Source organism: Ictidomys tridecemlineatus, chromosome 7, assembly GCF_052094955.1.
Source record: "Ictidomys tridecemlineatus isolate mIctTri1 chromosome 7, mIctTri1.hap1, whole genome shotgun sequence".
NCBI classification, from domain to species: domain Eukaryota; kingdom Metazoa; phylum Chordata; class Mammalia; order Rodentia; family Sciuridae; genus Ictidomys; species Ictidomys tridecemlineatus.
The window spans coordinates 149,818,724-149,835,172 of record NC_135483.1 but is presented as its reverse complement, the minus strand read 5'-3'; the positions used below and the strand labels follow the sequence as shown (position 1 = coordinate 149,835,172).

Genomic DNA, 16,449 nt, shown 5'->3' with positions numbered 1-16,449 from the left:
CTCTCCAGGTCCCAAAGGACAAGCACAAGTGGGACCAGGGCTTTTGGATCAGCAGCTTGGCCCAAGGTCCATTGGTTGCAGAGGAAATTTTTTGTAGGTCTACTAGGCAGGTGAAGGTAATATTTAGGCTTATGGCACTAGTATCCATTCTCTGAGGGGTATAGAATATGAAGGAGACCTTCCCTAAGTCCCATGTATTGAGCATAAGTTATGCTGGAGGCTGTGGCTTTGGGATCTGTCCTAGAGGTGGACATGGATGGGAACACCCTTACATCAGATGGGTCAACTCTAGTGGGGCCAAGACTTGTGGCATAGGTAGCCATGGTCCTGGAGCTGCAGGATATGGATGGGACCTGTCCCTAGTCCTAAGGGATAAAGCCTAGGTTATGCTGTTTGTGTACCAGTTGCTGCAGTCCCAAGGCTGTGGACTGGGGAGGAGAACTTTCTTAGTTCCTGTGTGGCAAGTGCAAGGGATGATAGGATGGATGCTGGTAGCTGTGTTTCTGGAACTGCAGGATGCAGATGAGACTTTTAACGGGACCTCATGGACAGATGTGTATGATGATGGGGCTTTGGATACCAGTAGCTACAGTTCCAACCCTGTGAGATGGGGAGGAAATCTTCCACAGTTCCTGTGGGGTAAGTGCAGGTGGTACTAGTAATTGGGGCGATGATAGCTACATTCCTGGAGCTGCATAAAGTGTCCAGTACCTGCTCCAGCAGCTGCAGTCCCAAGCTGTGGGCTGGGGAGGATATCTCCCCTAGTTCCTATGAGGCAAGTACAGGTAGGAAATGCTGGCTTGTGGCTGAGGTAGCCACTGGTCCTGAAGCTACAGAATATTAAAGGGGCTATCCTCCACCCTGTGAGGCATGGATAGGCCCAAGGCAGCATCAGGGGCCAGTTGATGGCTCCTAAGGCAAGATGGCATCTAACAGTGGCTACTGTAGCAGCTTAGGTCCAGGGGTTGAGGGAGCTCCAATGTGAGTTCCTGCTTTGAAGCAGAGCAGTTACCTAGAAGAGCCAGCTCCCCAAACTGACTTGAAGCCTGTGAGAACTCTGGGATTCTCCTACAGTGAGGACTTCTGGTCTGCCATTATGATGAGGTTGCTGATACTTTCTTGTTCACTCCCCCAGTGTGGAGTTCACCTGTGCTTACCCCCAGCCACGGGTAATTGTTTTGTTCTTTCCTCTGGGCTGCCTTTCTGATTTCGTGCTATTTGGGGTTCTCATCACATTCTTGCCAACATCCAGAGTTTTCCCTCAAAATACTTCTTTCCTTTGCTTTCGGGTTCTCTGTGGCAGAGTAGTGCACAGGACACCTCTGTTTCACCATCGTGAATTCTTCTGAGGGCTAATTTTCTTGTAGAAGCTGAGCACTAACAGGGATGCTGTTTGAGTGAAGGGCCACCCTCTCTGTATACGACTACACTGAGTGAAGCAGAACCTGAGGCCTTGACCACCCCCAAAATATATGCAGCGCAGATCAAGGGGGATCCAGAAGTTCCCCATGGAGTGTTTCATTCTAAAGCAGGCCAATCCATATACCTGCCTTGGTGATTTGTTTTTTTTTTTTTTTTTTTTTTTTTTTAAAAATTTCAAGACAGAACTCTGAGAATTTTTAAACTGAAGGATAAAACCACAGTCATAAACATATAAACATGATTTTAAAAATAGTATGAAAAAGCTAAGCAAAAATAACGGTATTTTGTGCCAACCTTCTTCTTTCCCGTTTAACTGAGAGGTCACGACTTAAAATTTTTATTTTTACTTTTTACACAGATTCACCAGTTTTTAATATTTTTCCACAATTTCATTATCATTCTTACTCTATTTACATATTAAGTGAGATCCATATGATTATTTGAACCATATGAGACTAGTTTGCATACAGCATGTTTTTTTTTACCCTTGTTAAAAGAAAAAAAAAAGTAGTTAAATTTTACAATGTTTGAGCAAGAAAAAGGTTTTAAAACTGGGTAGCGGAGAGCACTTGCCTAGCATGAGAGAAGCCCTGGGTTCAACTTCCCGTACTACAAAAAGAAAAAAAAAATCCCCAAACAAAAGAAACCAACCCAGAAAATTGGGCAACATTCCAGAGCAAAGATGGTTCCAAATGCTCCTTCCACCACATGTACTGGTTGTATTTTATGGATAGAAGAAAGAAAGTGACATTTTGACAATGTAATTGGCTATGGTTATCATTTCCCTTAAGTGGTCATGTTTTGTCAGCTTTCAGTCTCTGATTGGCTAGAAGTTCAGCTGCTGTGTTTGGCTGAGACTCAGTAGTTTGGTTACATGGATATATTCTTAGGCTTTAATTTGTTTTTACATAAAGGTAAAGTAGAGTTCACTATGTATAGAAGTCATTTTGAGCCAAACTTAAGTGTACAGAGGCTGGTTTAAGACAAATTAATTTTGGTTGAATCTCCTTAAATATTTAAGGAAGTGTTTATTTCCTAAGCCCAAGTTGACTATTTTTTATTATAATATCAGTACACAACATACAGGAAACTAAACATTGGTTCAATATTTAATCTATAGTTCATATTCCAGTTTTGTCAATTGTCCCTATAGTGTCCTTTAAGCATGTGTTCTCCTTTAGTGCAAAATCCATTTCAGGATTGAGTATACCATTTATTTGTCATTCTTTTTAATCTCCTTTATTCTGGAATGGCTTTTTAGCCTTTCTTTTATAACTCTAGCAATCATTCTAGTTTTATTGATATAAAATTGTCACAAAATAAACTATGTAATTCATGCTATTCTATAAGTATTAAATATGTATACATCTATGAAACAGTGTAATTAAGAAAAGGAAAATCTTTCACCACCAAATGCTCCCTCATGTCCCTTTGTTATGTTGTTCTCCAACCATCCACTGCTTTCTCATTCTATATACAACCACTAAACTACTTTGTTTTTAGAATATCATATAAAATGGAATGATATTTACTTTGTCTTTCAGCATGATTATTTTGAGAGCCATCCATGTTGGTGGATATATCAATATTTCAATTTTTTTTTTGTATGGTGAAACACTCCTGTGTGTGGCTATACCAGATTGTTTACCCATTCACCTGTTGACAAACACATAGATACTTCCTTCTCTATCAAATATTAAGCCATGAAAATTTGTGTACCAGTCTTGGTATGGACATATTTACCTTCTAGGTAAATACCTACATGGATATACCTGAATTCTATGTTAGGTATATGCTTCTCAGGAAAGACTGCCAAACTTTTCCAAAGTAGTTGTACTATTTTATATTCCACTAGCATTGTATGAGATTTCCATATCCTCCAGGTTTTAGCCAGCACTTAGACTGATCAATACTTTTAATTTTTGTGATTCTAATAATTGTGTAGTGGTATCTCAGTGTGATTTTTTTTTTTTGCATTTCCCTAGTGACGAGTGATTTAAACATAATTTGTTTATTTGTTGTCATCTGTTTATGTTCTGTGGTGAGCTATCTTTTAAAGAATTTTCTGAGTGAGTGGTATAATACTCATGTGGCATATGCAAGGTCCTGGGCTTGATCCTGAGCACTGCAGAATAAAAACATTTATTAATGTTTGTCAATTAGGGTTGTTCTTTTATTGCCTCTTTATTAGATTTAGGTTATGTGTGTCCAGCTAGAACACCATAAAAAAAGTAACAGTTCTTCTCAGAATATCACATCTAATCACATTTATTCCTTTATTCCTCATTGGTAATATGATCACTAGGCAAACTTTCCAACTCACCACTGGATGTTTAGTTTTCCACACTCTATCTTCTAAAAAGACCTAGAAGCAATTACACCCCATATAAATTATCACATGTTCAGTTTTTAATTTCTAAATTCCATTCCCATTTGGAAAGATGGCTAATTTCAGACTGTAGCAGGAAAGGAACAAGTAGGGCTATAAAGTCTTTCCATGACTAAAAGCAAAGATGTCTAAGAAAAATAATAAGGGCACATCATAAGGACATGAGACAGCTTGAAAGGGTGGTTGTTCTCTGTCTAAATCTGGTACATCAATATAAGAAGAGCAATGAATTATAAACCATTGAATAAAAGAAGACTCTTTAAGGTCATACTGATCATACCAAGAGAAAGGGAGGGGGAGATAGGAGAAGGGAATCATATTCATTTCTGTTTTATTTAAAAAATGTCAATTCAAAGCCAAGTTGAATTATATTTCTTCTTCCATATGTTTAATGCTATGGTCATTCATTGGAGGGAGTCTGAATAGTCTTCATTTCGTGTTCTACTAGTTGTTTCCTATGTGATCAAATTTTTCCCAAGTCCACAGACATGAATCTGACTTCCTCCTTCTTTCCTTCACAGATACTTTCCCAAGGTCTCTGCTCAAGAGCCCCACTCTGATCTAGGTCATCTTTAGTCTTCCTGCTTTGCTGCTGCTGCTGCTGTTGTTGTTGTTGTGTGTGTGTGTGTTCACTGCTCTTTTGGGTTGGAACCCTTGTTTCCTGAATTGAAAGTAGTTCTGTTTATGCCTTCATTTAATTAAGACATCCCCTCAGTTAACCACTTGAGAAATATTTCCTTATAATTTGCCTGGTACTTGTTAGTCAGGGTATATGTGAACTTAGAATTTAATTTGCAGCCTTTCAGCATGTCTAGAATTCCAATTATAATCTGATTCTTCCTTTGTAGGTAACCTGTGTGTGATGTTTTTTCTCTGGAAAGTTTTAAGATTGCTAAATTAAATAAGGACATTGGGCTGAGGCTCTCTCTGGATTTTGAGTTCCTATATAACAAACTGCCCTAATTTAGTACTTAAACCAACGGAAACCAATTTAGGAGTATAATTTTTGTAACAGGTAGCTAGGTCTCAGCCAATCACAAATAGATGACCTTCTGCCAATCACAGGTAGTCAACTGATCAGACCTGTCTAAAAAAGCCAAATGCCTCGTTGTAGTCAAGCTGTCTGGATCTTACTTTGTTTTCTGTCTATAAATGCTCACTGCCCATGTTGCAGAGTGGAGTTCTCTAAATCTCTTCTTGTTCTGAGTGTTGCCTGACTGAGGAGTTTTTCTTTGATCAAATAAACTGTTAAATTTACTTTTTCCAAAGTTTTTCTTCTAATGGGATCTTATTTTGGGCTCTGGAGTTTTGCAATTTCACTTTGAGTAAAAGTTTAAGTCCTTGCAATGACTTTCAAAGCCCTTTTAAATCTGGCTTCCTATCCCTCCCCCCACCCCCTAACTCCTAGCAGTCTTCCCCTGGGTCAATCTATTCCAGCCACATTAGCCTCCCTACTGTGCCTTGAAATTGCCAACCTGCCTTGGAGCCTGTCCTCTACCCTTGTGCTCTACTGTTAGATAACCTGTGGCTAGTTTTTTTCAACTCTTTCAATGACATCTTTTCCAGCACACTACCCAGCCCGCACCACTTAACACTGTTATCCCTCTGCTGCTGCCGCACACTCACAAACCCTCTCATCCTGCTCTGCTTTTCTCTTTATACCTGAATGCATCTACTAACATACTGTAATTATCACTTCATTAAAATCAAATCTTCATGAGATTAAGACATTTGTATAATTCACTGTCTTAAATGCCTAGAACATAGCCTAACACACTGTAGTGCTCAATTTTTGTTGGACAATACCGGGTTCATATTGATCTCATGTAGGAAGCTAAAGTGAAATCAAATCAATTATACTAGGATTTGAAACAACTGTAACGAAAGGCTTTAGAAGAGGAAAAAGACTGAATACGTCCTTTACATTATTCTTGGACTTCAAAATGTTATTCTATTCCACACCCAGAATCCCTCCCAGCAACTACATTAGTGTAATCTTGGCTAATTCAATAGAACAGTTGCTTCAGCTTATAAGGAAAACCATGAAATATCATAGTATATAGAGAGAAAAATAATTGTTCATTGGTGCCATACTAGCATTTGTGAAGCTCACTTGACCTTATGTACCCATTCTCTAAATTTGCATTGAGTACTGAGACTGTGGGCTATAAGGTGAACAGGGTAGTATCCTGTATCAACGTTTATGCAGTCTAGGGCAGGGATATGGGTAAATAAGTAGGTGTGAATTTACAGGGTAAGTTTTAGGATTCCATTGAATATATTTTTGGAGTTCAAACTTAAAATGTTGTGTGCAAATTTGTATGGCTGAATGCTGCATATTTTTTAAAAAGTGAGAGGCAGAATAAAGCAGTCATTTTTAAAGCTAGGCCCCACTTGTCAAGGGTTTCATAGAAGAACCTATTGAAGACGAGACATGGAATTGGAGCAGGTTGGGCCAGTATTTGTTAATAGCCATATAATCATCATGGGCAAATCTATTTTCTCCAGCATGGTGTCAGACTAGTCACTGGCTTTTAGCTGGGCTGAGCTTTTAAAGTTCAAGATATTTATGTATGTTTTCTAAACTTTATAGGAGCTCATTTTTTACTAATTTGGCCAAAATGGTATTCAAACATACTGTGTAAATGGCCACCTGAATATATTTCTTCCTTAATTCTAATTTTTGAGGCGGGGTGAGGAGTTTTTATGTTAAAGTTTATTCACACCAAGGCAGGCTAGTAATGATTTAGGAGGCCCAAAAACTAGGCTCTAAAGTTTCTTTAATTGGAGAATTACTGCTTGGATTCAAATTTTATGGCTTGATCCCATAATGGATGAATTGCCCTACTTCTGAGGCAACACATTTAATAGAGGGTAAATCTGTGTATGGGTGTTTATTCACTGAATTTAAAGAGTGTATACTTTTTATTCCAAATGAAAAACTATTAAAAATATTTACTTGAAAATATGCCTTAAAGTTTCAATACCAGAAGAGTGAACAAAGGGAGAAAGAGTAAGGATAGTTGAACAGGAGGGGAGAAGAGAAAGGGGTTAGCTGCAGTGGATAAGACAGAGCTGGTTGTGGTGATGCTCACCTGTAATTCCAGCTGCTCATGAGCCTGAGGCAGGAGGATCACAAATTCAAAGCCAGACTTAGCAGCTTAGTAAGGGCCTGAGCAATTTTACAAGACCCTGTCTCAAAATAAAAATAAAAAGGGGCTGGGAATGTGGCTCAGTGGTTAAGTGTCCCTGGGTTCAATCCTGGGTTTTAAAAAAAAAAAAGTGTGTGGGGTGGGTTAGAGACAGAGAACAAAGCAAAGGTAAAGTCAGAAAACAAATGAAGTCATAAGGCGAGATTGATGCTGGAAGGCATGATTAGTACTAGTGGGATTTAGGGAAAGATGCTTTAGTAGATAATGGCTTTTACTTCTGACATTTTATATAGCAGGTTTAAACAAATCTAAGTATTGGGCGGTCCTATAAGACACAAGTATTGAATTTATAAACTTCTCAAGCTTCACAGTCATGTAAACTAAATGAATAGGCTACCAAATATTTAGTAGTGTGAAATTCTTCAGCAACTCTTGAAGTTTGTAAGTAAAAAGCGAGCTGCTTGTGTTCTTGAAGACCTAGCTATGTAGTGTGTAAGACGATAACAGAATGTGGGGAAAGCACGGAATGATGCTGGGCTGAAGAGAAGCTATATTTTCTCAGAGACAATACTAAGCTCTGGGGAGAGAGTGACAGAAAGGGAGGGAGAAACAGTCTTACTGTGTTGTGCCTTTGGGATTTTAGAACTAATTTGCTGCTGCAGCAATGTATAGTCTATTCTAGTTAATAGATCAATAGAAAATGGGAGGAGTGCAAACAGTTAACTCACAGTGGAAGGAAAACAAATGGTCAATAAACATAAAACGAAAGGCAAATTAAATAAACAATGAAATATTTTACAATATTTATATTGGCCAACTTGGAAGATGATAATACTATGTGGCACTGAATGAGGAGATGAGTGCTGTCACATATTGGAGATTTGCTCAGGTACACACATAGCCTTTTTTGGAGGATAATTTGACAGTATCAAATTTGACTTTCATGAATATAAGGCATAGTTCACATTTGAAATGTATATGCTAGATATCAACAGGAGTTTTGTAATAGTGAAAAAGCAAATGTTCAGAAAGGAATACTTAAATTGTTAGCTTCATATTATATCATTAAAATATTAGAGCTATTAAAAACAATAGCATAGGATAGATAGTGGCGACTTGGGACCATTTCCAAGACATATTAGATGAAGATTCAAGTTGCAAAATACATAGTGTAATTTTAGGGCTCTTAGACTATATATTTGCATATGTAAATATTTATTTCTATATAGTAGTATCTACAGTTTGTGGGTGACTATCAAAGAGATCTCAGATTTTACTTTATAACTTGTGTTTTTATTTCACAACTTGGCTGTATTTTTGTGTTATCTCTGGACTTAAGAAATTAAAAACAGAACATAGAAATATGGAAGACCAGGGCTGGGGTTGTGGCTCAGTGGTAGAGTGCTTGCCTTGCATGCATGGACCACTGGGTTTGATCCTCAGCACCACATAAATAAATAAAATAAAGGTATTGTGTCCATCTACAACTAAAAATATAAACAAAAACCATAGAAGACCAGAAAAATAGAATTTAAATATTTTTAAATTGAAAAAAAATGATGTTTAACACATGTATGAACTATGACTCCAGATTAGTGTTTTGTTTTGCAAAAGGGGACAAGTGATCAGTATCAAATTACCAATTAGACCTGCAAATAACTGGTTTCTGTTGCATAGCCCCTATACATCCTGATCTCTTCACCCCTACTATTTCCACTAAGAGGTTTGGCCTCCTGATTTAAGCAGACGTTTCTCATAATAGTTATCTTAGTTTATTCAGGGTGCTGTAACAAAATGATATAAACTTAGTTGGTTTACAAACAACAAAAATTTATTTTCCTGAATCCTGGAGCTGGAAGTCCCAATCTATGTGCTGGTAGGCTGAGTGTCTGTCTGGTGAGGTTCTGTTTTCTGGTTTATAGATAGCATCTTCTCACCGAGTCCTCTCATGGTGAAGGGATTAGTTAGCTCTCTGACTCTGCCATCATGCCATTGACCTAATCACCTCTCCAAAGCTGTACCTCCCAGTACCATCAGCTCGGGGTTAGGATTTTATTGTAAAAACTTGGGTGGGGGGCTGGGGATATGGTTCAAGTGGTAGCAAGCTCGCCTGGCATGCGTGAGGCACCACATAAAAATAAAATAAAGATATTGTGTCCACCTAAAGCTAAAAAGCAAATATTAAAATAAACTTGGGTTGGGACAAGCATTCAATCCCTAGTAATAGCCTCTAAAAATAATTATCCAAAGATTATTGTAAAACAAAATAAAAATTTAGGTCACTGAATCCTCAATTTTCTTCTCTCTTGCCAAAGAAATTTCCTCCTTAAAATCTACTAAATTTATGGAAATTGAATGTGTGCCTCCAGCTTGGGGCATGTGGCTTACCTAACAATGTTTCTTGGTCCAATTTCTATACACCTTCACACCTCTTGGCTAGGGTATGCAAAGAATCTTGAGCAGTTCCTAGGTTCCCCATATGTCTGGTTTTAGGTAATGTCAAGAGGAATGATGATTTCCACTCCATAACATAGGGCAAGGGTGAGGAACTGCACCCTGAGAAACGTGGAAGTCAAGTCAAAGTCTGTGTTCTGCCTTAGGACAAAAAAAGAAAGGGGTGTATGCATTCATACATGCTACCATAGAATCTGTGTGAATCCATTTCATATTAATTACATAACTATTTACCGATGTATCTACAGTGCCTTAGGTGGACCATAGATGTTTATATGAATAGTAGTATTTAAAATTTTCTAGAATAACCTGAGATAGATGCTGCACAATGAATGAAACTCTTAAAGAGCTTTGGGGGGAAAGGTCTAGTTTCTAGTATGCACAAGAAGTTTTTATACAGAAGCAGTATGGAGAGAATAACATCAAACTGTTGACCTGTGAGAGAGAAGGAAAGGTTCAGTACAGAAGGAAAGAGCAGTCCAAGAGGAGCAGCTGCTGGTTGGCTGTTGGAAGCTGGGTACCTGGCACTGCCAACCACCTTGGGCCACTCCCTTGGGAAAAGCAGAAGTCACATTAGGAAGGTGCTCTACCCTGTGCTTCAGGCAAAGTCTGCTGATCTTCCTTCAGAAGATGGTGAGATCTCTGACAATCTAGTTTGACTGGACAATCTCTAGTCAATTCTTTTCATTTGAGAATTGAGTCTTACTGCCTCAGTGAGGGAAACAGGATACAATTTTCCATTAATTTCAGAGCTTAAGCCAATTACATAAGCTCTAGGTAGTGAAATGGCTTTCAGATTCCAAGCTGAGAAGTAATGAAAGGAAAATGAATTATACCCACTGTCTTCCAAAGTGGTCCTACTTAGTGCCAACCAATCCCATTTTTATCCTGTAACTTTCCTCTAAGACAGTAAACCAGTTTACTGAGTAACAAATGACTATACATTTTTCATTTGGCATTCTGCATACATTCAAGTATTATCTCAGTTATAAAAGACCTTTTTTAAAAACAAATTTATTTTTAAAACTTTATCAAACAGAAAACGGGGATTATACTGTTCCCCCTGCCTCCCAATTTATCCATTACTCAAGTTCAATACTTGATAAAACACAGCCAGCCTTGTTTTATGTTTTATTAAAGACCACCTCCAGACCCTGGATTATTACTCCTGACACCCCTAAACCCACACATTTCTGGTCACTGAATTATTTTAATGCATATCCCAGACCATGCTATAATTTCAAAAATACCATAAGCATACTTAAAAATAGAACACCCCACGTTCATGCTTAATATCTAATATTAATTTTCCTATTTCTTAATTTTTGTTAAAATCAAGATCCAAATAGTTCACACAGTGTATTTGGCTGATATGACACAAAACTTTCTTTTTGTGGAATTTCTTTTAATCCGTAGGTTACATTTCCCCTATTTTTTTTTTTTTTTTTTGTCTATAGAATTTTCCACACTCTTGATTCTTGGTGCCTGCATCTTTTTTTATTAAAACACATTTTGTTTTTAAACTTCATGATTTCTTGATGCAGCAGGTAGAAGAGTCATCTTTTTCTATGAGGCAAATAAGTTAATCATGGTACAGAAAGTAAGCAAGTTTTCTAAACTCAGTATCAAGTCAAAATCTGTTTCTTAAAGCAAGTGCTTTTTTTTTTTTCACCTAAATGGCAGGACTTTCTTTTTTAGATAACTAAAAAAAAATTTTTAAATTAGTAATATATGACAGTAGAGTATATTAGAACTCTTATTTCATAAACTGAAGGAGTACTTAAAAGCACCAGAAAACTTTGAACATTTTGATTTTTAAAAAATCAAGCAATTATCAGAACTATTTTATAAGCACTTTATTATTTCTTAAAAGTGATCCATGGAGCTGTAATGTAGGCACCATTCTTCATGGGTCTGTTCAGGCTCAACGTATGTGTATATCTTTATATGTCTATAATAGTACGTGCACGCACCTGAATTTCTTAAATTTACTCTTTCATGCTTTTCACATACTTGTCTTATTACATTAGATTATGAACTTTTGAATGCAAAATATTATGATTTTTCATGGTCAATAAGTGGAGTTCAGAATTGTTTTGGCGAAAAAACAAAGGCAATCTGAACTCCGCTGTGATTCTTGTTCCACACTGAGGTAGAAATGGTATTTTCTGAGTCATGAAATGTCTCTGCTTATTTCTCACTGCCACCTACTGGTGTTGATGTTTCTAACTAAAACCCCCAGAGAAACCTGTCTTAAGAACTTCTAGAGGAGAAAAACTGAATTATGAAGTCATAAAAAAGTCAAAGTTCCTTTCAAAAGAATAGATGCAACCTTGATAGACGGAGCTACTTTAAATATTACAATAGAAATCTCTAACATCTGAAAAAGTTACTATAATATAATACCCTAAAACTTTTTAAGGGATGCTAATTAAGCTTAAAACTATTAGCTATAATTTTTTGAGGCATAATATTTGTACATCTTTGTAGGTCATGTGGTGGTTGCTCAACACATGTATAACATGTGGAGTAATCAAACCAGGAAGAAGCACTTCCATCTGTTCAAATGTTCATTTTTTTTAAATTAATTAATTTATTTTTTTATTGTTGGTCGTTCAAAACATTACACAGTTCTTAATACATCATCTTTCACAGTTTGATTCAAGTGGGTTATGAACTCCCAACTTTACCCCGTATACAGATTGCTGTATCACATCAGTTTTATGCTGGGAATTTCATACTCTTCTAGTCATTTTGAAATATATTGTAGATTGTTTTAACCAATAGTTACCCTAATGTGCTAAAGAATCGGATTTTTTCCACTATTTAACTTCTTTCCATCTCCCTTTCCCCTTATTCTTCCCAGTCTCTAGTGATTACTATTGCATACTATTTTTTTATAAGATTACCTTATTGTTTTTTAAAAAACGAGAATGTGGGATATTTATCTGATTTCGTCTAATAAAATGAGCTTTACTTCCAGGCTGTTGCTGAAAATGGCAGAATTCATTCTTTTTATGGCTAAATAATATTCCACCCTGTGTGCATGTTTTACACACACACACACACATATATAAAAAAATAGACATAATTATACACATATTACACAAAATTATATACAGACATTATATCTCCCATTTTCTTTGCCTCTTCATCCACTGATGGGTATCTGGGTTGAATTCATGTTTTAGCTATTGTATATAGAGCTGTAAGAAATGAGTGCAAGTACCTTTTTGGTCCAATGATTTCATCTCCTTTGGATAAGATATTGCAGTAGTGGAATTGATGGATGGATTGTGTGGTAGTTTTATTTTTAGTTTCTTTGCGGAACCTCCATACTAGCTTCTATAAAATGGCTGTAAAATTTTACATTTCCACCAAAATAGTGTCTGAGTTCCCCTTTCACCAGTGGGGCAGTTTTGTTATTTGTTTTTAGTTATGATAGCCATTCTAATTGAGATGGAATGTATGGTTTGGATTTGCATTTCCCTGATGATTAGAGCAATTGAGAATTTATTTGGTTTTATTGGTCAAATAAAAGATTTAAAGAATTAAGACTTCATTGATCTTCTGCACAGCAAAGAAATAGTTTGACATAATCACATTTGTCTATTTTTTTTTTTGCCTGTGCATTTGGGGTCCATCAAAAAAAAATGCCTATACCAATATCTTGAAGTTCTCCCCTTGTTTTCTTCTAGTAGCTTCACAGTTTCAGGTTTAACATTAGGTATTTGATCCAATTTTTTTTTTGTGTGTGTGTGTACTGAGAGGAAGAGATCCAATTTCATTCTTCTATATATGTATATCCGATTTTACCACCACCATTTATTGACAAGATTGTCCTTTCTCCATTGGTGTTCTTGGTGCCTTTATTTTTTTAAAAATCAGTTGGCTGCAAAGAATGTGGTTAATTTCTAGATTCTCTAATTTGTTTCATTAGTCTGTCAGTTTTTATGCCAATGCCATGCTGTTTTGTTTCCTATAACTTTGTAGTACCGTTCTTTTTTCTTCTTTTTAAATTCCTCAGTTATTTTGGCTATTCTGGGTCTCGTATGGTTTCATAAGAATTTCAGGATTTTTTTTTTTGTACTGAAGATTGAACCCAGAGGTGCTTTACCACTGAGCTCCCAGACCTTTTTTATTTTTTACTTTGAGACAGGGTCTTCTGAGTTGCTTAGGACCTTGCAATGTTGCTGAGGCTGGTTATGAACTTGAATCCTCCTGCCTCAGTCTCCCAAACTGCTGGGATTACAGGACTGCACTCAGCTAATTTTAGGAGTTGTCCCCTCTAGTTCTGTGGAGAAAGTTGTTATTTTGATGGGGCAGTTGTAATTCTTAAGATATGAAATAATGAAATTATAATTGTTTTTCAACAATTTGTCACAGATATAATCTAAAAATTTAATTTAAATTTACTTAAAATTTAGTATATTTCTGGTTAACAGTTAAAATATATATCTGTGATTAAAGCCATATGTTATTCTCTGAACTCAGAAGGGAAGAAAGGCATCTGTTTTTCAAAGATAACTGTACATAAGGATGGTGTGGGGACTTGAGATATTTTTAAGTCATAAAACACAACAAAATGAATTCTCAAATTTACATAATGCTTATAAAATGTTATTTTTCTTATTTATTTTGTATTTAAATTGACAAAGATTGAATTAACTTTCCAAAGTGCTAATATGGTGACTTGGATTATAGGTTTTTTGATTATATCATGTTGAGTCTTGAATTCTTTATTATTTGAAACAATGAATTGCTAAGGTTTTAATTTAAAAAATCACAAAAATATAGTTGATCTTCACATAATAACTCCATTTCTCTACCAAATGAGATATTGCTGTTATAAGTCTGAAAAGTATATAAACTTAAACATCATCTTTACATACCATTAAAAAAAAAATGTTGGTTGGGTACAGTAGCACATGCCTGTAATTCCAGTGGTTTGGGAGGCTGAGGTAGGAGGATCACAAATTCAAAGCCAGCCTTGTCAAAAGCAAGGTGCTAAGCAACTCAGTGAGACCCTGTGTCTAAATAAAATACAAAATAGGGCTGGGGATATATGGCTCGAGTGCCCCCAAATGACAGTGAGTTCAATCCCCAGTATCCTCCCTGCAAAAAAGAATTTAAGTTCTTATTTTTTCTTTTACATGAAGTAATAGTATGCAAGTCATCATAGTAATTTACTGGTAATAGGATAACTTAATAGGATGTTTCTAATTTCATTCCCCTCCCCAAACCAACATGTAGTAATCACTTTTGAAAATATTTCACCTCCTCAAATAAAATAAAAGGCATCCCTGTCTTGTTCCTGTTTTAGAGGGAATGCTTTCAGTTTTTCTCTGTTTAGAATGTTGGCCTTGGGTTTGTTGTATATACAATGTTTAGGTATGTTCCTCCTATCCCTATCTTTTCTAGTGTTTTAAGCATGAATGAACACTATATTTGTCAAATGATTTTTCTGTATTTCTGAGATAAACATGATTCCTTAAGTCAATTTATGTGGCAAATTGTTCACTGAATTTTTATGTTGAACCAATCTTAAAACCTGGGATGAAAGCCACTTGATCATGGTACACGATTTTTAAACACATTTATATGCAATTTTCCAGTATTAAGAATTTTTGCATCAATGTTCCTTAAGGATATTGGCTGAAGTTTTCTTCCCTTGATCTGTCTTTGTCTAGTTTTGGTATCACACTGATACTTGCCTCATAGAATGAGTTTGTAAGAGCCACCTCCTTTTCTCTTTCATGAAATAATTTGAGGAGGATTGGTATAAGTTCTGTAAAGGTCTGGTAGAACTCTGAGGAGAATTCATCTGTTCCTGGGCTGCTTTGTTGATAGGTTTTTACCTGAAATTGATCTGTTTAAATTTTCTATATTCTCCTGGTTAATTGGCCAAATCATATGTCTGTAGGAATTTGTCTTCAAGACTTTCTAGCTTGTTGAAATACAAATCTTCCAACGATTCTGTTAATTATCTGGATTTCTGTAGTGTCTGTGGTGATATTTCCTATTTCATCATGAATTTCAATAACTTGATCCCCCCTATTCTTCACTTGGTATTTATTCTTTAATGTATGAGCTCAATGCCATGAACTTTCTTCTTAAAACCACCTTCATAGTGTCCCAGAGATTTTGATGTATCACTAGTCTCATACACCTCTAAATATTTTTTTCTCCCCAGTTTCTTCTGCCCTCATCATTCAAAGGTGTATTATTTAATCTCCAGGTGTTAGAGTGGTTTCTATTTTTTCTTTTTGTGGATTCCTAGTTTCATTCCATTATGATCTGATAGAATGTAAGTTTTTTTTTTTTGTATTTGCTAAGATTTGCTTTGTGGACTAAAATATGGTCTATTTTAGAAAATGTTCCATGTGTTGCTGAGAAGAGAATGTAGTCATTGATGAACAAAATAATCTGTACATGTCTATTATGTCCAAATTATTAATTGTATGTTTTAGTTCGGTAGTATCTTAGTTTTAGTTTAGATGTATCCAGTGATGAGAGGTGTTAGTCACCCAGTATTACTGTGTTGTAATTTGAGTCTTAAAATAATGAGAAGAGTCTGTTTGTATGTAGATGCCCCATTATTTGTGGCATAAATATTTACAATTGTTATTCCTTGTTGTACAATTACCGTAAGCAGTATGAAATGGCCTGTCTCTTTTGATTAATTTTGGTTTGAAGTTCACTTTATCTGACATTAGAATAGCAACCTGTGCTATCTTATAAGCATGTTTATAAGACCCACGTGAAAAGTATGTTTTTCCCCAACCTTTCACGTTTAGTCTGTGGATGTCTTTGCTGATAAGGTGTCTCTTAGAGACATACAGGGTTGGGTCTTGTTTTAAATACAATCTTCCATTCTGAAAGAGATCCTAATTAGAATAAGTCATACTCCATGTATGTATAAGTCAAAATACACTCTACTGTCATGTATATTTAAAAAGAACAAATAAAAAAATTACATGAAAAATAGTTTGAGGCAATCATTTTAGAAATACTTCTTTTCCCAATTGTATG

At 35.9% G+C, this 16,449-nt stretch overlaps 1 long non-coding RNA gene across 1 annotated transcript in view; it reads left to right on the top strand.

Annotated features, from left to right (window-relative positions):
* The window catches only part of LOC144365581 (uncharacterized), a 78,617-nt gene that overhangs the window by 31,562 nt on the left and 30,606 nt on the right, over window positions 1-16,449 (top strand). The gene's annotated exons all lie outside the window — the stretch shown is intronic.